The following is a 23,970-nucleotide window of genomic DNA, read 5'->3' as shown; positions in this document are numbered from 1 at the left end:
CCTGCAGTGAACCTAGCAGGAGCTACGGTTCCAGGTGGGGGGCTGTGTTATGTCTGGGGTAACGCAATATCTAGAGCCAGGTAGATCTGTATAGGTAGGTATTCGACTGTCACGATAGGGAATCTACCTGTAATACGTTCTTCATATGTAGGCGTTTGTCGGGTTAAGATATATGATTGTGAATCTACCAGGAGATTCGGGTGATAGTTAGTGTAAGGAAATAATGAGTAGAGCCCTTGTATGTCTCACCTGGTAATCAAACCTTTGTCCAATATGGCACTGCAGACCACATAAACATTAGTTAGGACCTTTAGTACAACACCAAATGACGCCTTTCCCCCCTTACATGACTTAGGAAGAAATCAGGCTGGAACACTGCCACAATTGGCCGCTACCATTTACACCTCCGAGAGGCCTACCCGCCTCGCATAGCACGTGCTGTGACCAAGGAATGGGAGGGACGGGAGTGAGAGTGGTGCAGTGGGCGTGCCCCTGGACGAGCCGGCGAGCCGGGGGAGGCTCTGATTGGAAGAGCAGTGCGCCAATGTGACGTCATCGGCCAGAGATATTACCGAGGGCCAGACGCCATTTTCGGCAGTCAGGAGTTCGTGTGCACCCGAGTTCGGACGAGCCTGGAGTTGAGTTCAGCACGTGGAGAGTGAGCACCAGACGCCTTTGCTGGCAGTTGGATCGAGAGTTCGTGTGCGCATTTTGAGCAGGAGTTGGCAGTGCGCAGTTCGCAGTTCAGTAGTTGATCCCAAGCAGTTGGATTCCGGGCAGCGCAGTTCAGAGACCCCGACCCGAGTTGGGCTGTGGTGTAGCCCGAGTGGAGCTCGCTGTCCTGCTGTGGGACCTCGTGGTGTTTTGGAGATTGGTGCACGGATCTCGTTGTGCTTTGGAGCTTGGAGCGGGACCTCGGGTGCAGCGGCGAGGGCGTTGGCTCGGGCCTAGCGGGGCATGCGAGGCGGACGGAGGATTCGTCAAGGCCGGGAAGAAGACGACGAGACAGATAAGCCCGAGCTCCGCGTACACTGTACACGACGTGACGTGTTCTTTTCTTTAATTCATCTCCCTCGTGTCTTGTTTGATATCTGTTGTGTGTGGGATCCCAATTTAGCTACCTTATTTTATTATCGGCGCGCATTTTCCTGTCCTGCCTTTTTCATTTGAAAAAAAAAAAAGAAAAACCACCTTTAGAGGCCATTTTTCCCCGCAAGCGGGGGTTGGCCTTTTTCGGGAACTGTGGTTGTTGTTGTTTTTCGGTCCCCTTTTTGAAGCAATGTTTTACGGCCGGATGCCCTTCCTGACGCCAACCCTTTTTGCCGCCTTTAACGACAAACAGGGAATTACCAGTGAGCTGGTACTCAATTTGCCGACCTCGGAAGGATGACAGGCTGAGTCAACCCCCCTGGCGTTAATTCAGCGATTGACCGGGATTCGAACCCAGGATCCTAGTATCCAAGGCCGGCACCCTAGCCGCTAGCCCAACACCAGGGTTAAACACCATTTAAACACCAACGCCATTTGAATAAACCCTTATATTATTTTTGTACATATATCTGAACGGAGTTTACCGGGTATTTGATTTTAATAGATAAGGCTGCGGGGCTCTCGCCGTTCCCCTCCATTCCGCGCGCTTAAGGGATTTAGGTGTTGATTTTGGAATCAGCAATTGAGCTTCCGCCTCGGGAGTTAAAGCTTCGTAATCGGCATCCGCAACTCTGGTGTTAATCGGAGTTGCGTGACAATATATATGGATATCTTTCCTCTTCCTTCTTATACATATCCTGCGCGCGAAGTGTGCGCAACGTCACCAGCACCCTGGACGAGTTTTGCGGATCCTGACGCGACCTCCCCCCCCCCCCCTCCGCCCCCCCCGGCCGAGCTGATCAGAGCTAAGTGCATGATAAACCACACGTTATTATTTACCAATTTATTTTCTTCCTGTGTCTGTGTTACGTATATATATATATGTATGTATATACATATATATATATATATGTATATATATATGTATGTATATATATATATATATATATATATATATATATATGTATATATATATATATATATATATATATATATATATATATATATATATATATACAGACTTGGCATTTAATATGGAATATTTTGTTTTTCTTGACTTGGGTTTACATTCTGAACTCAGTATATCAATCTGGTGAGTTTCTTTTACCCTTCGGTGATGTCTTTGTTGAAAGAACCATGCCACTGATTGTCTTTCGCAGCAAGAAGTCAATAACAGGATTATATCACAGGTGGTGTGACAAAATGTAAGGACAGGTACATTTGACGATTGGCTTCACAATCGGGTATATAAGGGTTGTTGGGTTCTGTATTAGTGGAAAACAACTGCTGCATGTCTACAAAAATTATTGCCGCATCCTCTGGAGATGGTCCGTCAACTTGACAATGCTGTTTGTCATGGAGTGGTGGCTTTACGAAATTCTGGCATGAAACAGTGTGCTATAGATCAGCAGTATGGCATCACTCAAGGTCAGGCGTCAAAGATCCTGAAACGAAATGCTCATAGGGGTGTCCCTCCTCCAATACCGAGGCCAGGACGTCCACGCAGAACCACAAGGAGAGATGATCGCCAGTTGCACCGGTTAGTCTGCAATGGCCGTACCAAGTCAGCTAATCGGCTTAGGGCTGAGTGGCAGCAACTGACAAATGTGCCTGTATCCAGAAGGCTAGTCAAGCAGGCTATCGTGCCAGGCGTCCCCTGAGAAAGCCATGCCTGACCAGACAACACAGCCAGCGCCGATTGCAGTGGGCCAGAGAGCACCGTCAATGGCAGCCAGGACACTGGAATCACGTGAACTTCAGTGACGAGTCTAGATTTCTGGTCTATCGTCAAGATGGCCGCGTCCGAGTGTGCAGACAAGTGCATGAAGCCCACAACGAGGATTGTATAGTGCCAAGAGTCCAAGCTGGAGGTGGTGGGGTGACCGTTTGGGCTGCTTTTCATGCAGGGGGCAAAACTGACCTGGTTGTTCTGAATGGAAACCTGAACCAGTTCAAGTACAGGGTCATTCTGGAAGAAACATTGCTTCCATTTGCTCGTGCATCCTTTCGAGGAAACTTTGTCTTCCAAGATGACAATGCATGGCCTCATCATGCTCGCATGATCCAACACTTTCTTGCTGACCGTGGTGTAGAGCATATGGAGTGGCCTGCCATGTCCCCGGATATGAATGCGATAGAGAACTTGTGGGCAGAATTAATGCGTCAAATCGACAACTTGGACCAGCAGGCTACCTCTGTGCGTGAATTGCAGCAGACTATTGTCACTGCATGGCAAGCGATTCCTGTCCAAACTTTGGCAAATCTCGTGAACTGCATGCCTCGACGTGTACGTACTCTCCTGAATGCTCGTGGGGGTTACACGAAGTACTGAACTGTAATTTTACTGTCCGTAATCCCAGTCATAATTTAGCTTTTGTTTTTGTTGAAATTTTTTTTGGCTAATGTGCAAAATAAAGAGATACTTCTGGAAAACGTACAGAAGTTTAACACAGTACTGTCCGTGAATTGAGTTCGATATCAGTTGACATCACTTTCAAGGATCAATTTATTTGCTTTGCAATGTCATATGTTGTTTTTGTTTCTTTTAAAGGTCACATTAACAAAATCTAGAATAATTTTAACATAATTCCAATGAACTTTTGGTTCTAAGTCATCTTGAAAAGTAAGTTCACCCCCACAAAAAAAATATTCCATATTAAATGCCAAGTCTGTATATATATATACATACACACACATATACAAAAAAAAGAGTTTTTAATGTTTGCTTGCTTTTTTGTGTCCATATATCTGCATATTTTAATTGAATTCATTTGAGAAATTACTTCATTTTCCATTGACTATAACTTCTTCATCAAATTACATCATATCCAAAACAGCTTGAAATTTAGTTGCAATTAACAAGAGCATTGAATGGTGCATTACCCTCATGTTACGTTTTTTTGTTTTAAACCTCCCATTCATCTCTTGCCTAACTTTTGACCATCCCGATCATGCATGACTACAACTTGGCAAATGACGTGACTTATTGTTCCTATATCATCCAATCAGCTGTGTTGTTGCTTTTCGTTGAGGGTGCTGTTGCTTGGTGAGAACAGACTTCTTGAACTTCCCTCAAACCTTGGCACCTTGCGGGCTCTTCGCATCCTATCTCTTCCCAACAATCGGTATGACTCTTTCTATTCCTTTTATTAACTCAACTGGACTATGTCCAGCTGAGTTTTTGTCGACACCCAGTGTCTTTAATTGTGTGATTTGGTTGCTCAAATAGTCGAGCACGGGTTTTTCTTTGCTCCCGACGTGTTTGTTCAGGTTTGTCCACTCGACACGCTGGCAGTTTGGGTTTCTCTCTCTAACGCTTCTCCGTTTCTTAAGAACAAAGACCTGGTTACTGAACTAAACAAACTTGGTTCTGTCCTCTCTTCAGTTGTTATGGTTCCTATACGAGGGAAAAATAGCCGTTTAAAACACGTCATGACCTTTTGTCGTTTTGTTTACATGATTCTACCACGTGGTGTAACCTCTTTAAATGCGGTATTGCTCTTCAAGGTCGAAGGTCACACTTATCGGGTCTTTGTCTCCACAGAGTCTCTGGTTTGTTTTGAGTGTGGTCAATATGGTCATTGAAAAGACTCGTGCCCGAAAAAGTCCACAGATAGAGTCACTAGCCTGAATGGTGATGAACAGCAGGGCTCTACTGAGATCGTTGTCGATGATGTAAACAGTATGGATGGTGCTGACGCAAACCCCATTGTGGACAAACAGACAACCAGGAAAAGAACCCTCTCACCTTCTAGCGACCTCAACGAGCCTGATAATAAGGTCTTGGCCAGTCCTCCAACCTACGCTCAAGTGGTTAGTGAAGGTAACGATGGAGCGCAACCTCCTCCTCAGCAGTTGCCTCCAGTTGATGTAATTCCTAAGTCTCCTCTGCCTTCAGAATATTCTGAGGGTAATGTGATAAATGCTGAAAATTTATGTGTTGGCCAGACAGCACCTGAGTCTCTCCGGTGTTCTGAGGGTAAACCTCCATGTGAGGTTGAGCCTCCATGTGTGTCCCCTGCTGAAGCTTGCGTTGATTGTGCCACCCCTCCCTCTGTGGGGAGTAGTGAGTGTGTAGGAACTAGTGATGTGTCTGTGATCGAATCCTCCATTGAGGCAGCTGAGCCTTGTGATGCTCATGGTCAGCAGGGTGATAGTGTTGAAGTCTCAGATTGTCGCATTAATGAGCCCGTTGCTTCGGCAATGGACTCTCAATACAATGATTGTGACTCTGATGGAGGTTCTTCCGTTGCCTCACTGAGTGATGGTGAGGCCAACTTCTCATCGGAGCATGTCTCTGGAGGCTCTGTCCCTCCTGCTGAAATCGTGGATTTCCTACAAAAAACTTACCGTAAAAGGCGCGTGAAAATTTGCGATTTCTTCATTGACACTCACGCCTTCATTAGTGGGGCTCAGGAAGTTGTACAACAATCTGCGGCCCTTCATATTTCTGATAAATCACTGAAAAGACTGAATAGGTGCCTTGTCACAGCAAGGAAATAATTAAACCTGTAATGGCTGTGTTGCTGCCTATGTTTTTATGAACATAGCAAGTTTGAACATTAATGGTGGGCGCAGTCAGCTGCGTAGGTCCCAAACTGTGCAATTAGCCAGGAGGGAAAAGATTGATGTACTTTTATTGCAAGAAACTCGTGCCACAGCAGACTGCATGGCTGATTGGCAGCAACAGCTGATTGGTACTTGGTTTTTTAGTAATACAGATTCTGTGAGTGCGGGTATTGCTTTTCTTGTCAGTACACGTTTGTCTGTCTCCTCCCCCTTATCTTTAAGGAAATCGTACCAGGCTATCTAGCCTCTGTGGAGTTTGAATACAATCAGCCACGATTTATGTTTGTTAACGTCTATGCTCCAAGCGATAGTACAGACAGAGGAACTTTTTAAAATCAGTCCTTTAATTTCCTGAGACACCTCTCTGCTGATACGTTATTGTGCTTAGGGGGTGACTTTAACTGTACTTTAAACCCAACTTGAGATAGGAACAGTGCAGAGCCACATCCAGCTTCAAGTAGGCCTCTTTCCAATATACAGACTTGGCATTTAATATGGAATTTTTTTTTTTCTTGACTTGAGTTTACTGTCTTAACTCAGTATATCAATCTGGTGAATTTCTTTTACACTTTGGTGATTTATTTGTTGAAAGAACCATGTCACTGATTGTCTGTCGCAGCAAGAAGTCAACAACAGGATTATATCACAGGTGGCGTGGCAAAATGTACGGACAGGTGCATTTGATGATTGGCTTCACAGTCGGGGATACAAGGGTTGTTGCATTCTGTATTAGTGGAAAACAACTGCTGCACGTCTCCAAAGGTTATTGCCGCTTCCTCTGGAGATGGTCCGTCAACTTGATAATGCTGTTTGTCATGGAGTGGTGGCTTTAAGAAATTACGGCATGAAACAGCGTGCTATTGCTCGGCAGTATGGCATCACTCAAGGTCAGGTGTCAAAGATCCTGAAACGAAATGCTCAGAGGGGTGTCCCTACTCCAATACCGAGGCCAGGACGTCCCCGCAGAACCACAAGGAGGGATGATCGCCAGCTGCACCGGTTAGTCCGCAATGGCCGTACCAAGTCAGCTAATCGGCTTAGGGCTGAGTGGCAGCAACTGACAAATGTGCCTGTATCCAGAAGGCTAGTCAACCAACGACTGGTTCAAGCAGGCTATCGTGCCAGGCGTGCCCTGAGAAAGCCACGCCTGACCAGACAACACCACCAGCGCCGCTTGCAGTGGGCCAGAGAGCACCGTCAATGGCAGCCAGGATACTGGAATCACGTGATCTTCAGAGACAAGTCTAGATTTCTGGTCTATCGTCAAGATGGCCGCGTCCGAGTGTGCAGACAAGTGCATGAAGCCTACAAAAAAGATGGTATAGTGCCAAGAGTCCAAGCTGGAGGTGGTGGGGTGACTGTTTGGGCTGCTTTTCATGTAGGGGGCAAAACTGACCTGGTTGTTCTGAATGGAAACCTGAACCAGTTCAAGTACAGGGCCATTCTGGAAGAAACATTGCTTCCATTTGCTCATGGAGTCTTTCGAGGAAACTTTGTCTTCCAAGATGACAATGCACGGCCTCATCGTGCTCGCATGATCCAACACTTTCTTGCTGACCGTGGTGTAGGGCATATGGAGTGGCCTGCCATGTCCCCGAATATGAATCCGATAGAGAACTTGTGGGCAGAATTAACACGTCAAATCGACCACTTGGACCAGCAGCCGACCTCTGTGCGTGAATTGCAGCAGGCTATTGTCACTGCATGGCAAGCGATTCCTGTCCAAACCTTGGCAAATCTCGTGAACAGCATGCCTCAACGTGTACGTGCTCTCGTGAATGCTCGTGGGGGTTACACGAAGTACTGAACTGTAATTTTACTGTCCGTAATCCCAGTCGTAATTTAACTTTTGTTTTTGTTAAAAAAAAAAATTGGCTAATGTGCAAAATAAAGAGATACTTCTGGAAAACGTGCAGAAGTTTAACACAGTACTGTCCATGAATTGAGTTCGATTTCAGTTTACATCACTTTCAAGGATCAATTTATTTGTTTTGAAATGTCAAATGTGGTTTTTGTTTCTTTCAAGGTCACATTAACAAAATCTAGAATAATTTCAACATAATTCCAATGAACTTTTGGTTCTAAGACATCTTGAAAAGTAAGTTCACCCCCACAAAAAAAATATTCCATATTAAATGCCAAGTCTGTAATTTTGTGGCATGACCAACGATGTATGGCGGCAACAACACCCAAATCTGCAGCAATTTAGCTAATGTCCGGTTTTACTAAATCATCTTTCACTTGCTCGTATTGATAAATTTTATATTCCTAACTCTGCTATCAATCTTGTGACATATACGGACGGCTATTGTCCCTTCTGGTTTCTTTGATCATTCTTTGTTAAAACTGTGCTTTTCTTTTCCACGTTTCAAACGAGGTAAATATTTTGATATTTTGTTTTCTTTTCAGGATCAAATACTTGCCTTTATCACTGGCCCAGCTAGTTCATCTGGAAGCCCTCTGGCTCTCATTAAACCAGGTAATACTAGCATACAAGACCTAACACTTTGCTGATGGGAAAATTTTGGGTGATTGCAAAAAACGGTTGTCGTTTGTGTGCTCCGACTGTGTACTTTTAAATATTTTAGTATTGCTTTGAGTAGTATTACGATGTATAATTTTGTGTGCTCCTTCCGTGTCCATCAAACTTTAATCCGAACGGTTTCTGTTGTCATATTAAGCTCCAAATCTTGCAAGGCATTTTTATGATTATATCATACCATTTTTCAACTTCATAAAAAATTTTGTTCTGACTATTATCTTTGCAATGGTGCCATTTTTATTATTTTCTGACAGAAGGAAACCATTTGAATGAAGCTACACATGCAAACACACACACACACACACACACACACACACACACACACACACACACACACACACACACACACACACTAATGGAGGTGGATACTTTGAGACCTGATAGGTCTCCGTTCCACCTCTTGAAACCCACCCACGTGTGGAGACAGCATCCAACAATAGCAACTTTGTCCGTATCACATACACACACACACACACACACACACACACACACACACACACACACACACCCACAAATTTATTGAGCACCACATCGGCATAAACTGGGGGAGAGCACAAAAAATTATGACGTCATCGGTCACGTGGTTCGGCCGCCATCTTGGAAAAACAGAAAAACTTTGCACCTCTATATCTCCGAAAGTGCTGAATAGAAAAAAATTGAGACATGGCTCATTGTAAAGAACTCTCCATGGGGAATAAATTATGTTAATGATGATGTCATAGGTGCCTCCATTATGACATCATAATTCGACAGGTACAAAACTTCATCCGATTAAGATGAAATTTCTTGAGCATAATCGAGGAATAAATTAGTTTAGAAAACAAATAATGATGACGTCATCGGTCACGTGGGTCGGCCACCATATTTGTCCAAAATGGCCGATAAAAAAGTACATCTCAGCAAGTCCTCGATCTCTGACCGATTTTTCATCTGTCTGTCTGTTTATGCGCAGTACTACGTCTACATCGTTGCACATGGCATCGCCATACTTGACACACATATTTGCTTTGCCCTGGAATAGACTGTGCCCAATTTTTAACTCTCTAGGCCCAAGGTCAAGCTCAAGGTCACCAAAAACGTTAAATCAGGGGGGGTCGAGTTTTCCTTTAAAATATATTTCAAACCACTATAACTCAAAGTACAAGAGATATGCTTACACTTGCTGTTACTGACATATAGGAAGTCACATACGACATTTCATTTGGCATCATGACCTTTGACCTTGAGTGACCTTGAAAGGTCAAACTCAATGTCAAAAATTGTTATTTTACTTATAACTCTGTCAAACATTATCCGATTTCCTTCTAACCAACACCAAAATGTTAATTATTCAATTCCCGAAAAATAACATGTGGCATAAAATGGTCAAAAATGCTTAGTTTCAATTATTTTTTGGGGTCAAATGTCAGGGGGCCAAGTTTTCATTGGAAATATATTTCAAACCACTATAACTCTAAAAGGACAAGAGATATGCATACACTTACTCAGTTACCTTCCATTGCTTAGCGTTTATACATGTATAGATTTCCTGCCATTTTAATTCAAAATGGCCGATAAAAAAGTACATTCCGGCAAGTCCTCGGTCTCTGATCGATTTTTCATCTCGGTTTAGAATTGATGATCGGTTTAGATCGGTTTAGATGATCGGTTTGTCTCTTTGTTTGTCACTGGCCTACAGGTCACAATTCTAAACCGATCATTCACGAAACTTCACGAAGTTGTATAGATCGTCACAGTTGAGAAGCCTCTTGATTTTGAGGTCAAAGGTCATCTGGATGTCAAATTTCTAAAATCGCCAATTTTAAAATCCGATTGAGTTGAAAATTGAACAGCATTTGTACATTGAGTCACTAAATTGTAAAACCAACTTTGTTTGAGGTCAAAAGGTCAAAGATCAACTCAAGGTCAATCTCCCCAAATCATCAATTTTCTTCTGAAAAACCATCAATTTTCATCCAATTGACTTGAAACTAAAACATAATTTGCATATTGAGTCACTAAATATGGAAACCAACTATTTTTCAGGTCAAAAGATCAAAGGTCAACTCAAGGTCAAACTTCAAAAATCATCAATTTTCATCTGAAAATCCGTCAATTTTCATCCAATTGAATTGAAAATTGAACAGCATTTGCATATCCAATCACTAAATAGGGAAACCAACTATTTGAGGTCAAAATGTCAAAGGTCAACTCAAGGTGAAACTTCTAAAATCATCAATTTTCATATGAAAAATCGTCACTTTTCATCCTATCAACCTGAGGTTTGATCGAGATCGTCAATTTTAATCTGGATGAAATGGACAATTTGATGAATGATTGGCATCATTTTGGGATGGGGGGGGGGGCGTATTTTGCAAGTATCGTGCTCTGCATGACGTCTTCTTGTTTGTTTGTTTGTCTTTGTTTGTCACCGGCCTACAGGTCACAATTCTAAACCGATCATCACGAAACGTCACCAAGTTGTAGAGGTTGTCACAACTGAGGAGCCTATTGATTTTGAGGTCAAAGGTCATCTGGAGGTCAAATTTCTAAAATCACCATTTTAAATCCGATTGACTTGAAAATTGAACAGCATTTTCACATTGAGTCACTAAATAGGGAAACAAAGTAGTTTGAGGTCAAACGGTCAAAGGTCAACTCAAGGTCAAACTTCCAAAATGATCAATTTTCATCTGAAAAAAAACGTCAATTTTTGATCTGAAAAACCGTCAATTTTCATTCCATTGGCTTGGAAACTGAACAGCATTTGCACATTGAGTCACTAAATTGGGAAAGCAACTATTTTTTGAGGTCAAAAGGTCAAATGTCAACTCAAGGTCAAACTTCTAAAATCATCAATTTTAATCGAAAAATCGTCACTTTTCATTCTATTGACCCGAGCTTTGATCAAGATCGTCAATTTTAATCTTGATGAAATTGACAATTTGCTGTATTAATGGAAACCTTTGGGAGGGGGGGGGGGGGGTGGATTTTGCAAGTATCGTGCTCTGCATGACGACTTCTTCTTTACATCATGGAATTCACTGATAAATGGAATTCATGCCTCATCTCCAAAATTAGTTTGTGCTACTCATACATTTGCAGCATTACTACTCACCAGAATCGTTTATTAACTAGTTTAGTACCAGTGTAAGCCTGGTTTAGGTCACGTTGACTTTTGATTGTTAAAATGTCATGACATCGTCACATGTTTGTATGTGAAACCTCATCACGTAAACATCTTACCTCTATAGGTGCAGGTGGAGACTGCATGGGATGGAGAAAACTCTGATGAGTGAATGTTGTCATATTTTAACTCACAATTACAACTGCTTGCCGAACTCTTAATACTACACTTGTGTGGTTGGATAAAAAGATACATTGTAAGATGATAATAGAAAATACTCCCTGGAGAAGGCTCTCATGCATGACTTTATTTATTTCCAAGATCATAGGCTCACGGAAGAGCAAGGCGGTAGAAAGTGGCGCAGTGAGGCCACCATTGGGCACAACAAACCCAAGGAATGAATAAACAGTAGAAGACAAGAAAGAGGAATGGAGGAAACAGGAACTTGCAAGTAAAATGGTCGGGCTAGGAAGGATTAATTGGGATACAAAGATTGTTGGTAGTGATGAGGGATGAAATTAAATAGTGGAGTACCACTTGCTTTTGATACAGGGAAGAGAGTTATCGAACCACTGCTTGTGTTATCGAACCACTGCTTGTTAGGGTTAGAGTTCTTGAACCACAGCTGGAAGGCAGCTCAACAAATGAAAAAGAGGAACAAAATAATGGAGGTGGGAGTTAGCCTATCAGGAGAAGGTTACTTGAAGAATGTGTGCATCCTGGGGGATTACAGAAGGTTGGAGTGCTGTGAGGGCAGATGGAGCTATACCTGAGAAGAGGTCCCTGAAAAAAATGTTCTGTAGAAATTTTACAGAACCCAGTAGTTCTACAATACTCAATAGTACAAATCCAGAACATGAGTTGGAGGGGTTAAAAAACAGGTCACCAACTAGTCTTCATTGTGAAAGCAACAGGCCTGAACTTCAGACTCGATGTGGGAGATGACAATAATGTTGAGAGCTTTCAATTCTACATACTCCAGGACAGACAGATTTTATCTTGGATTAAAGGGGAAATCAGTATTCCTTTGAATTACAGACAGAAGCATTTTAAATTAAGGAATTGGAACAACAGAGGATGTCTAATCTATGGCTGGCTTTGGAAGCCGGCTTAGCTTTTGGGTCAGCATAGGAGATATTGTGGCTGATATTAAGGCCTACTAGTTCAAGAAACGGAACCTCTTGCAATGGCTGACCATGTAAATAGATAGGTACATTACTTTGACGTTCCTTCCTGAGAGAAAGGGTGAGGCTCCTCGTTTTTCCCATGATTGAAAGACATGTTCGATTTGTGAGACCAGCATCTATAAAAAGAAGGAGAATTGCTTTCCAATACATGTCCCCTACCAAGTTTCAGTTCAATATGTTAAAGGGTGAGGGGGAAAAGTCTGGAAAACTGACCCATGTATAATATGTGGTATTTTCTAACTCCAAAAAGAGCATAACTCTGTGAAACATTGGCAAATTGCCCACAAAACTCAAAGTAGTTCTGTAACTTATCATAATAAAGCCATGTACCAAGTTTCAGTTGAATATGTTAAAGGTTATGGGAAAAAGTGCAGAAAACCACAGGTGGGACGGGCTGACGGAGAGCAAACCTGTAGTCCCCTCCGGGTAGGGGACTAATAAGTTCCAGATTAGCAGAGAGTTTTCCAGCTGCAATCTTCCTGTCAGTGGGACAATGTGGAGTTATTTGCAAAAAGCAAGAGTGGGTTTGCCAGAGCATCAGAGAGGTCATTTATATAGACGAGGAACAAACTGGGTCCAAGACACTGCTTTGGGGAACTCCAGTCTCCACTGGGAGAGGAGAGGGTTCCATTGATTAACTGTCATGAGAATGCATTAGAACAGCTGTTTATATAAAAGTAATGAATGAAAAAAATTCTATATAAAATAAAAGAAAGTTTTTTTTAATATAAAATATAGAATAAAAAGAAAGGAGAGAGAAAAGTGGGAAGAGGATGGATACCAAGTTTCGTTTGGAAAGCCATCATTTTACTTGTGTGTGTGTGTGTATATATATATATATATAGAGAGAGAGAGAGAGAGAGAGAGAGAGAGAGAGAGAGTTGGAGAGAGAGAGAGAGGGAGAGAGAGAGTTGGAGAGAGAGAGAGAGTTGGAGAGAGAGTTGGAGAGAGAGAGAGAGTTGGAGAGAGAGAGAGAGAGAGAGAGAGTTGGAGAGAGAGAGAGAGAGAGAGAGTTGGAGAGAGAGAGAGAGAGTTGGAGAGAGAGAGAGAGTTGGAGAGAGAGAGAGAGAGAGTTGGAGAGAGAGAGAGAGAGAGTTGGAGAGAGAGAGAGAGAGAGTTGGAGAGAGAGAGAGTTGGAGAGAGAGAGAGAGTTGGAGAGAGAGAGACTTTGACTTTTTAGACTTTTTATTACAAAAATATAAAAATACAAGCCAGTCGGTGAAGATACTATTCAATGCAGGCACAATAATCAAAAATACAGAAAATAAAAAGAGATAATGACAGGAAATCAAAACAGTACAATGAACTAGAAAAGAAAAACAACAACAGAAAAACCGACCACGCACTGATTCAATCCAAACAAACCTACAAATATATCATTAATTCATTCTCCTGCACCATGCAGATCCCATCAAAACACCAGATGTTCATAAACTCATCAATACATTTCTTTCTTCCAGAATCACAAAATTCAAGTTTGAGTCTTGCAGATATCAAGGCATTAAAAAGGAACAAGACATCACATTGCCCAATCGGCTTTCCTTTCAGTTTTTCCTTCCTCGATAAATAAATTGCCATTTTCGCCGTGGCCACTAAAAACAAAAACAACATATGTACATGTTCTTTCATATCATTGAAACCAAAAATAAATGATCGCAGAGAAAAAGTGATCTTCATTTTTCCAGCCATGTAGTTCAGCCATTGAAATAAAGGCACAAGCCTTGCACAATCAACGTACGCATGGAACACATCCTCTGTGTAAACACAGAATGGGCAACACGTAGATGTGGGCGCGAAATGACTCACTAATTTATTAGACGGAATGATCCAGTGTATCATTCGCCACTGGAGATCACCTGTCCTTTTCCTTACCAGCTTACTGTATATTGATTCCCATGCAGGCTCAGATGGGAGTCCTTCCGGCATTAGCCCTTTCCACCTGGCCACTCCATTTAACGGTGAGTTCCCAAGCAGAACTGCAGTGCATAACCGATACAGGTCTTTACTACTGCATTTCTGAAAAATGTTTTGTCCCTCACTAATTGGGGGCAAGTCTCCGTGACTAGGCTGTACCAATAAACCAGGAAAATGCCAGTCATTGGATGTCACCAAAACTTCCTGGGTCCATCTTAGTCCAAGTTGGAAGCTTTTCTTTACTATTCCCTTTAGTACTCTTCCGATTATTCTGTTTGACCATATTCCAGTCATATCGGCTATCTCTTGCACCGTCTTCCACCCCCAACCAGAATCATGGCGGAGGTCCAACACTTTGATTATGCCCGCTGTAATAAAGTGTTGATAAAAGTCTCGGCTTCTTGGAATTGCAGGAAACAGTAGGTTGTAAAAAAGGGGTTCTTCCACAAACATGCTTGTAGCATAGGTTTCTTGCTGGCGACTAGTCGAAAGGCTTTGCCAGGAATTCAGAAGGCTCTGATAGAATGATGGTAGATGAGATGTGTCGACATGTTGGAGTTGGACTAAGAAAAGTTCAAGGCCGTATCCGAGCCCGCTTGCTTTTCGCAGCACGTGATAGGCCAGAAGTCAGCTTGGCAGTCGTTCCTTGTACAGCAACTGCTGTATGGTACACGGCCGAAAAGCCATGATACGACTTTTTATGTCGATCAGTCCCTGGCCACCTTCAGACAAGGGGCTACATATGACATTTGGTAGTAACCAATGGTGACCACTCCAAAAAAAATCCACGAGTAGCCTCTGCACTGCCTTTAGTAGTGCCTCTGGTGGCTGAAGGCAGATAAACCTATGCCACAGGGAAGAAGCCACCAAATTATTCACCACTAGAACCCTGCCTTTGTAGGAAAGGTGGGGCAGAGCTCGTTTCCACAGTCCCAGTCTTTTTTTGACATGCTCAACAATCCCGTCCCAATTTTTGAGGACGTAATGTGGAGATCCCAGGAAAACCCCAAGGTATTTGACTCCGTCTTCCACCCATTTTAACTTTGTTGGTAGATGCACAGGTGGTACCAGCACTCTTCCAGGTGGAATGTTCTTGAGACAGGGAATCCATAAGGCCTTACTCTTGTCCCAGTTACACTTCAAAGAAGAAGCGAGGCAAAAAAGATTTAAACATTCAACAAGTGCTGGGATATCACTCTCCTTCTTAACAACCACACAGACATCATCTGCATAAGCCGATACAACTACTGAAGGACTCCCAGGGGATACAGTCACTCCTGAAATATTTTTCCTAAATAAAATTAGGAGTGATTCCATTACCAAGGAAAATAATAACCCAGAAACCGGGCATCCTTGTCTCACCCCTCTTTGAACCTGTACCGGAGAGCTGAGTTCGTTATTTATTTTAAATAAACTAAATATATTGTTGTACAACAAAGTCACGTAGGCCCTAAAATTGACACCAAAGCCACATGCTTCTAGCACCCGACACAAAAAAACATGATCCACACTGTCAAAAGCCCTTTCCAAATCCAGGAATATTATCCCAAAATCTTTTTCCAAGCAATCACATTCCATTAAATCTCTAATCAAAAAAATATTATCATAAATAGATCTGTTTGGGATGCAGTAATTCTGATCATGGTGGACTAGATCACCGATTACCGTCTTCAACCGACTGGCCAACACTTTTGACAATATTTTGTAGTCCGTACATAATAACGAGACCGGCCGCCAATTCTTTATCTGTCGTAGATCCCCAGTCTTTGGAATCAGCGACACCACTGCTCTTCTGAAGCTTAGTGGGAGTTCTCCAAGCACCAAGGATGATTCCAGGACATTCAATAATTCAGGGCCCAAAAGGTCCCAAAAAGCCAAGAAAAATTCTGCCGGTAGGCTGTCAATCCCAGGAGCTTTCCCCGAGTCCATTTCACTTAGGGCCTGCGTTAGCTCAGGCAACTAAATGATGTTATGGCCCATGGCCCATGGTAACTAAATGATGTTCAGAAAACAAAGATGGAAAATGATTTGGAGAGATAACTGCATTCCTGAACTGTGAGTTTATGTACCAATGGTCAAGTCTAGCGAAGGTCATTCTCCCATTGGCACATCGTCCCCAAGTATACTCAGATTTGTTGGGGTAATGCAGTCTCCATGCATCTAGCACACCCACTGCCGAAAATAATTTAACAAATCAGTACTACCTTCGGGATGAGGTTCTGCTGTATTTCGGTCTATACTGGGTTTAAAGGTGCAATTAAAGTCACCCCCCATGCAAATACAATTATTGAGATATATCGACTGCATGTGTCGAATTAAAGATGAAAAGAAAGCTCTTCGTTCCACACTCTCACTTGGTGCATAAACGTTGAATAGTGTAAACCGAAAATTATTAATGACCAGTTCCAATGAAATAAACCGGCCTTTAATCACCTCCTGGAAGAGGCATGACTCAGGTATTAGGCCTGGTCTGAGTAAAAAGGCTACACCAGCAGAAGAAGAAGACATGTTACTAAAAAAACATTGTCCTTTAAAGAGGCGACACCAGTCGTACTCCCCATTTTGAATTATATGGGTTTCCTGGAGTAAGAGTACATCAATTTTCTTGCGCTCAAATAAACTTTTCACCTGAACCTGGCGGTTTTGGCTTGCACCTCCGCCATTCATATTTAAGGTTCCAAAGGTGATTTTTTTCATGGATTATCAAAAGGCGTGAGCGGTTGCTGGGAAATCTCGCTCCCTGCTTTTGTAACAGCCTTTCTAAGCCGATGAAACAGCGACCTTGTTAAATGAAATTCATCCGGCCTCCTAATTATGTCCTTTGCAGCCTGGATGAATGAAATTAAATCAGGAAAATGATCTTTTACAATCACATTTCGGTGTCGGTAGGTGTCATTCAGAAAAGAAATAACAAGTTGAGGGGCTATGGATGACTGATCTGATGAAGATTGAAACAACTCAGTCATCTCCACTTCATCCTCTGAATCTGACAAATCAGAAACAGCTCCACCCGGGTCACATATATCAGTCTGCACAGTCACCATTTTGATTCCAGCCAAGTCCGAAGATTTGCTGGAATGTTCTATGGTAGAGTCATCCTCACTCTGGTACCCGGGACATTCAGCAGGAGCTGAAATCTCAGCTTCACCCTCCTGCAGGGAGATGTTCACTGGCTCAGTTGACGAACCAGTGTCATGATTTAGATCTTGCATTGGTAAAGAGGAGCTTGGGGCTGAGACATTCCCAATCCACTCGGTCTCAGCAGGTAGTGAAGGTGGCGGCTCACTAATGAGCTCACCATCATCTTTAGTCTCACCATCTACTTTTTCTCCCAGGTTTTCGGTGCTGCCCGATAATGTTTCAGAACTAATTAATTCAGGTTCCTTCTCCCTGGTGTCAACACAGCTTGTGGACACCTGAGAAAGACGTTCCAGGGCGTCTGCACCCACACTCTCTTTATCCAAAACTACCTTTTTCAAAGTAATGTTGGAGTTACAAGCACCAGGTGCTCTTCGTTTTTTTGTCACCACAATGGGATTTTCTTCCATCTCCTCACTGCACGTAGCATCTGCCACCACAGGTGGGTTATCTGGGGTTATTTCATTATTTACCGAATCAGCGGTGTTGTCGTTTTCACTAAGACGAACAGGAGTATTATCCCTACTCCTCGAGAGCGAGGGAGCGGCGGTAGGAACCGTTCGGGTATTTCGGTTTACGTTGTTTCGTACGTTAGAGACCGGGGTGTTATCTCTTTTACAATCAGCGTCACTATGACCTGCTTCACCGCACCTTACACACGATACCTTCGGACAAAACCTTTTCACATGGCCAAAAGCTCCGCACTGAAAACATGTTAATGAGGCCGATGACGCATACATCTGGTACTCATGGTTGTTCACCTTTACCTTGAACGTGATGTTTAACCCCGTGTCATCGCCTCGATCCGGAAGCACCATATACACCTGCCGTCTGAAGCTCATCACGTGTTTAACAAGTTCATCCTGAGACCGGAGCGGAATCATTGTGATTTTCGACACAGCTGTTCCGTATCGGGACAAAACGGACATCAGCTGGTTGCAGGTTATAAATGGGGGTACGTTAGATATGACGACCCTCATCGACGGAGTGTCCATAGGCGACGCCAAGACAAAGAGACCTGTCTCTGTGGTTAAACCCGCACTAACAACATCGTGAACGAATTTTTCATCGGACACAAATACAACAACTTTTTGATTCATTCTCGACGCTGCTCGTACATTCTCACAACCGATTATTTTCCCCACCGACAAAACAATGTCCTCAGTGTAAGTTCCTTCGGGTGGAACACACACAAATGCATGCTTCCTTGTTAAGTTGTCGAACGCCTCTAACCGAGAGCGTGCATTCGCCATCCCAGCGAATTAACACCCCCCACTTGTCCGAACCGGACAAGTAGGTACCAAACCGAAATAAATCAAACTAGAATTAATAATAAACGTGCATTATAAGCACAAAAAGGCTTACAAAGCGTCATCGAAGCCGGTAGGCCGCACCCAAAATGGGTCCGCTCTCAAACCTCTCTCTCTTGAAGACAAAGGTGTAGAAAGGATGAAAACAAAATGCCAAAGTACACAGGATGGAAAGGAGAGGGAGGGGGGGGCAGGGGAGGGCAGGAGAGGTGGAAAACTCACAAAGAACTCACTACAACACAGAGCAGTTGCTCACAGCCGCCATGACGCCACGCCCACCACAAACGGCCTGCAGGGGGCGAGAGAGAGAGAGAGAGTTGGAGAGAGAGAGAGAGAGTTGGAGAGAGAGAGTTGGAGGGAGAGAGAGAGTTGGAGAGACAGAGAGAGTTGGAGAGAGAGAGAGAGTTGGAGAGAGAGAGAGAGTTGGAGAGAGAGAGAGAGTTGGAGAGAGAGAGAGAGTTGGAGAGAGAGAGAGTTGGAGAGAGAGAGAGAGTTGGAGAGAGATTTTGATTTTTGTTCCTCTTTATTGAAAGGTATCATTCAATGTGATTCCAGACAATTATTTCCAAACAAAAGGGTTATGGCTTACTTCAAAGAAAAATACATGCAACACATGCAGAGGAAGAGCATGGTGGATGGGGTAACATAGAAGCAAAGATTCCAGATTATAAATTAATTACTAGAACACCATTGACCAAGCTACATAAAGATTGTTTGGCACACCATCGTTTTTCAAAGACAGCAAAATCATGGGTTTCAAACTGAAAATGGACACGAGATGTAACCGACGCTTTAAAAATCCTTAAAAGGTCATCAGCTAAAATATCAATGTTCTGCAATTTCCGTTTTCTTGAAAGATAAATGGCAAGCTTTGCTTCAGAGCACAAGAAGTTCCCTAAAAAACATTCATTTTTACTTAAATGAGAAATATTAAAACCATATATAAAAACACAATGTGTGAAAATCAAACCGAGCCCCTGAGTCACACGTAATAAAATATTAAAAAGGGAGGACAGTCTCGAACACTCAATGAAGGCATGAAAAATGGTTTCAGGGGCATCGCAGAAGGGGCACAATTCTGAATTTTCAGAACATATGCGATGGGACAGAACATTGCAAGGCAAGATGTAGTGCGCCAGCCGCCATTGTAAATCCCCAGAGCGCTTGACGATTGGCTCCTTATACATCACGTGCCATTTGATTGTTGCGGAATGGCCAGCTTGAAGCAACGCTTTCCAATGAGCTCGTGGCTCTGCAGGTCTGTCAGGAATGAGAGTGTTAACACTTAGACTATACACCGAGGATTTCTCCATCGAGTTAAAGGAGATAAAACCCCGAAATGAAATTAAAAGACGAGGAAAAGGACATTGGGACAGAGGGAGGGCAGCCTCAATCTCTGGATCCCACTTTAGCCCGGTTAGTTTAAAAGCTCGTGAAATCACAGAGAAAATCCTTCCAATAACTCTGATGGATCTCACACCAGTTGCCACGGCAACATTAGCAGCTGGCTTCCATCTATATGTAAAGGGATTCCTAAGGTGCTTGACCCTGGTAAAGTTGACATCAATGAACTTTTGCACAAAGGAACGGTCACTACAGACCCCTTTAAAAAAGGGATTAAAGAAAATTGGTTCATTTAAAAACATTTGGAGAGTATAGGCACTGGTGTCGCGGCAAAACGCGACTGTCCGCCATGCTTCCAGCATACTTCTGTAAAACAAGGGGATCGATGTTATGTCCACCCTCGCTGCGTCAAGAAGAAAGATTTCGTCACCGAAGCCAAGTCTCCCTGCTTGCCTGAGCAAGCAGTGAGCAAAGGCTTTCCATGGTACATCGGAATACAGCAGCCTTCGTAATGCAAGGAGGCGAAAAGCCATCACTTTACTTGTTACGTCTATCAATCCCTGTCCACCTTCAGCAATGGGCAGACTTATTACGCCGGGCCGGAGCCAGTGCTTCCCATCCCAAAAGAAATTGATAAAAATACTTTGGAGCTTTTTAAGAATAGAACCTGGGGCCTGTAGTGCCATAAACCTATGCCACAGCATCGATGCCGCAAGTTTATTGATGACCAGAGTACGACCCCGATAGGAAAGCTGTCTCAATAGTCCCCTCCATTTTTGCAGCCGCTGCTCAGTCTTGGTAATCAGCGATTCCCAGTTTTTAGAAAAGAAATCCTGAGTGCCGAGAAAGACCCCGAGGTAGCATATCCCATCATGTGCCCACTCAAGCTGCATTGGCAGGGTCGGAGGGGGGATACCATTCTGGGGACCTAAGTAAAGAGCTTTGGACTTCTGCCAGTTGACCTTTACGGAGCTAGCCGAGGTAAACTCATTGGTGGACTCGACCAGGGCACAAATATCTTCATCGGAATTAACAAACGCGCATAGGTCATCCGCATAAGCGACGGTCTTTACCGGGTTGGCCAATGGCAGAGGACAGAAACCACGAAGCCGTGTGCGCAACCGATTCAGAAGAGGCTCAACGGAGAGGGAATAAAGAAGGCCGGACAAAGGGCACCCTTGGCGAATACCCCGAGTCACAGAAAAAGGCTGACTTAAAATATTATTCACCTTAAGCAGGCTAAAAATATTATTATACAATAATTTGACGTGACCGATGAAAGTTTCACCAAAACCAAACCCCCCGTAAAACAGCAAAGAGATAAAAATGATCGATGGCATCAAAAGCCTTTTCTTGATCTAAAAACACTAGACCAACATTTCTTTGTTCCGCGGTACAAATGTCAATCGCGTCATGCACAATAAAAATACAATCATGTATTGTTATTTTTGGGATACAATATGATTGATCGGGGTGTACAATATCCCCGATGACAGGCTTGAGGCGGTTTGCGAGAGTTTTTGAAATAATTTTATAGTCAGTGCAGAGGAGGGAAATTGGACGCCAATTCCGAAGTTGTTGTAGGTCTCCCTTCTTGGGTATAAGGGCAAGTACAGCCCTACGGCAACTGAGTGGTAATAAGCCTGAATGCAGGCCCTCAATTAAGAGGCCGAGCAGTTCGGGTCCCAGTTGGTCCCAGAAGGCCTTATAGAGCTTCGCAGGGATTCCATCCAGCCCCGAAGCCTTGCCGGTGGGCAAAGTTTGCAAAGCGGCAAAGAGTTCCCCTAGGGTAACTTCTTCGTCCAGTTGCTGCCGTGCAGACTCAGACAGGGTTGGCAGAGAAGCAGTCATTGAAAGAATCACATTCTTCTTTGTGTTCCTAGCACAATACAAATCTGAAAAATATTCTTTGGCCAAATTTCTGATCTCGTTTTGGTCCTGAGTCGTTCGACCTCCTTGCGTGCACAGTGAAGTTATTTGCTGGTTTCTCTTCGCTCGCAGTTCCAAACCGAAGAAGAATTTCGAAGAGGTATCAATGAAACGCAGGTTCTCCATTCGTAATCGTATTAGAGCCCCTCGAGCCTGCTTTGCGCAGAGCTTAGCAAGGAGGGCTTTCTTCTTCACAATTAAAGAACAAGTCCTTTCAGCGCTCTGGGCTGGAAGGTTTGATTGCAGACACAAGATCTCTTTGGCGATGAGAGTTTGCATCGCTGTTTCATTCTTCGTACAAAAGGAGTTATATTGTTGGCAAAATGACCTAATCTGGGCCTTTGCGTTATCCCACCATTGCCCAAGGCAAGAGAAGGAAGGCTTTCACAACTTTATAACTTCCCAAAAGGCCCGGAAAGCATCAAGAAACGCTTCATTTTGCAAGAGGCTGACGTTGAAAGTCCAGTAAGCAGCACCGCGATTCCGGGCCGGAGAAAGGACATGAAGAATGGCCATATGGTGGTCCGAAAAACCGCTCGGGGCTACAACAGCGTGGCCCACAACATTTAAGGAGTCACTGTTGACATATATTCTGTCCAGCCTCGCAAGAGACAGCCGGCCATTTGCACAGCGGCACCATGTATATTGACGTGCGGATGGATTCTGGAGCCTCCACACATCCACAAAGGAAAACTTGGACAATGCTCCCCTTAGAGGCACCAAGCTTGCTGGATGGGGCTCTGCTCCATTGCGATCAAGAGTGGGGTCCATTGTGCAGTTGAAATCCCCACTCAGACAAACAATACCATCAAAGTCAAGGTGCGTGAGAGTAAAATCCAACTGTGTAAAAAAATTAAATCTTTCTGTGCTATTACTCGGTGAATATACATTTAGGATCGTGTGCTTATAACCATTAAAAAAGAAATTCACTGAGACTAAATGCCCTTTAATAATTTCTTTAAAAGCGACACCCTGTGCACAGAAAGAATGATGCAAATAGACAGCAACTCCAGCACGAGAGCAGGCCAAGCTGCTAAAGAACCACTGTCCTTTCATCATTCTGTTCCATTCACTAACGCAAGAAGGGCTACACCTCGTCTCTTGCAAAAGAACAATATCAAAGCGTTTATGCTGGACAAGCGACTTTACCTGGGCCTTACGCAGGGGGGAGCACCCCCCATTAATATTTAAGGTTACAATAGAAAAGGTCATCTTGTAAATTTAAAGATGAATAATTAAGTGGGGAAGAAGTCAGACTGTGCCTGCAACTCCTTCCTGGCTTTGAGCACACATTTCCTAAGGCGAAACACTTGTGACTCTGTCACACCAAGCTGTTCTGCCTTGAGGAGGAGATGTTTGGAGGAAGTTATGAAAGCAGACAAATCTGGGAAAAAATTATTGATTTTGATTTGTTTCTTTCGAAACGTGTCTTGAAGAAACTTTAAGATCTTGGTGGGTGACACTTCAGCGCCTCCCTCGGAACCTTGAGCCAAACCTGGATCATTCCAGGCTTCAATACTAGCACCGGAGGCAAGCGACGAGGCACCGTCTGAGTCATCATCAGAGTAGTTTCTATTAACATTAACACACTCTGATGTGAGTGTTTCCACAGCGGAAAATTCGCCCTTTTCCAGAGGCAGGACCGGTGTTTCCGTAATGGGGGTTTTAAAATCCAGGTGAGAAACTGAGGTTTCTGCAACGGAGGCTTCGCACTCTACCGGAGAAGAGGTCGTTACATTTTCCGCCTCCATGGTTTCCGACATTTCACACTCAACAGGGAGTGGGGGTGCATCAGGCACCTCATTAGAGGTCACCTTGCCAGTAGTCATGGAGGTGTTTACG

The 23,970-nt window shown here is 43.5% G+C and overlaps 1 protein-coding gene and 1 long non-coding RNA gene across 2 annotated transcripts in view; both read left to right on the top strand.

The window, feature by feature from the left end:
* The window catches only part of LOC144889486 (uncharacterized), a 497,490-nt gene that overhangs the window by 83,428 nt on the left and 390,092 nt on the right, over positions 1 to 23,970 (top strand). The gene's annotated exons all lie outside the window — the stretch shown is intronic.
* Positions 1 to 23,970, top strand: part of LOC137412827 (uncharacterized) — a 232,703-nt gene that overhangs the window by 142,226 nt on the left and 66,507 nt on the right. The window contains exons 7-8 of the mRNA XM_068098159.2: positions 4,099 to 4,214; positions 8,068 to 8,137. The gene's annotated coding sequence lies outside the window, so the exon portion shown is untranslated. The remainder of the gene's footprint in view (positions 1 to 4,098; positions 4,215 to 8,067; positions 8,138 to 23,970) is intronic.

Source organism: Myxine glutinosa, chromosome 1 (assembly GCF_964187855.1).
Source record: "Myxine glutinosa chromosome 1, kmMyxGlut1.1, whole genome shotgun sequence".
NCBI classification, from domain to species: Eukaryota; Metazoa; Chordata; class Myxini; order Myxiniformes; family Myxinidae; genus Myxine; species Myxine glutinosa.
This window is presented reverse-complemented; position numbering and strand designations above follow the sequence as displayed.